This window comes from Sarcophilus harrisii, chromosome 2, assembly GCF_902635505.1.
Source record: "Sarcophilus harrisii chromosome 2, mSarHar1.11, whole genome shotgun sequence".
NCBI classification, from domain to species: domain Eukaryota; kingdom Metazoa; phylum Chordata; class Mammalia; order Dasyuromorphia; family Dasyuridae; genus Sarcophilus; species Sarcophilus harrisii.
The window spans coordinates 629,096,939-629,098,421 of record NC_045427.1 but is presented as its reverse complement, the minus strand read 5'-3'; positions in this window follow the sequence as shown (position 1 = coordinate 629,098,421).

The following is a 1,483-nucleotide window of genomic DNA, read 5'->3' as shown; positions in this document are numbered from 1 at the left end:
TAACTTTTAGGGGAAAGTCACTAGCATTTAGGGAAATTTTTTAAAAAGAGGTCATATTTGATCGGAGCTTTGAAAAAATCTAGAGATTCTAAGAGGTAGGGAGTATATTACAGGTTCTGCCTCATGATTTTTTAAAAGTGGACAGATTTTAAATGGGACAGGTTGCTCTTGAGGGCCCTAGCATCTTCCCAGAAGAAGAAGATATACTTCCTCTTCAATGCAAAGATTGAGAGATGAAGTGTGAAGAATAAAGAACCAGTTTCATGAAGGGAGGTGGGGGTAGTGATAGAGAATAAGGCAGGAAAAGTAGAGTGAAGTTATTGGGCCAAAAAGGAGTTGATATTTAATCCTGGAAGTAATAGGTAGCCATTTTGGATTTGCTGAATAGAGTGCTAAGTTCTGATCTGAACATTAGGGCAATTGTTTTGGTAGCTGTAGGGAAGATGGATCACACTGGGGAAAGACTTAAGTTGAAGGCACCAATTTAGAAGTTATTGTAATAATCAAAAATGTGATAAGAATCTGAATGTTCTCTGAAGGAGATAAAGAGATGGATGGGAGGATACGGAAGGAGAATTGGCCAGACTTGACAACTGGTTGGATGAGAGGGTGGGGAAGAGAGGAATTAAGGATAAATCCAAGATTTCGGACCTGGAAGTCTGGAAAGATGATGGTGCCCTCAACAGAAACAAGGAGTTCAGAAGAGCATTAGAGAGAGATTGGTTTCATTTTGGACTTGTTGATTTTGACATGTCTATAGAACATCCTCTTGGAAATATGCAATAAGCAGTTGATGATTTGACAAACATTATGCATCTACTGTATATCTAGGAGCTGAGTTCATAGAGAAATGAAAAGTGTAAGAAGCTAATTCTTGCACAGTATTATTTGAGAAGGTTCACCATGAAGGAATTATTCCTCTGGCTTAAACATCATCCTCTCCACTTATTTTCTTAGAATATGCAAACTCCACCCCCCCCCCCATCCCAAGAGGGGAAACTTTTTTAGTCACTAAACTAGATAAACACATCTAGATAAAAACTAGATAAACTAGATGACACTTCTCTACTAGATTGTAAAAACTTTTTATTGACAGGGACCATTTCAATCAATCATAAACATTTATTAGGTGTCTTTTATGTGCCAGGCATTGTGCGAAGAGCTGGGGATACAAAAAGAAGCAAAAGATAGCTTCATCCTCAAGCTACAAATATACAAAAAGCAAGCTTGAGACAAGATAAATTAGATATAATTTATAGAAGGAAGGCCCTAGAATTAAGGATTGAGATAGGCCTTCTGTAGAAGGTAGGATTTTAGTTGAGTCTTAAAGGAAGCCAGAGAGATCCTGTTTTGACTACCTTTGCCTCTATTTCACTCTTCTTCCTCAGGACTGAATAATGAGTGCTCTGGAGTCCCTTAGGAAATTTTTGATGAAGAATTGATGGAAATTTATTAAACATTTGGTTCAGACCTCAAGTAAGGG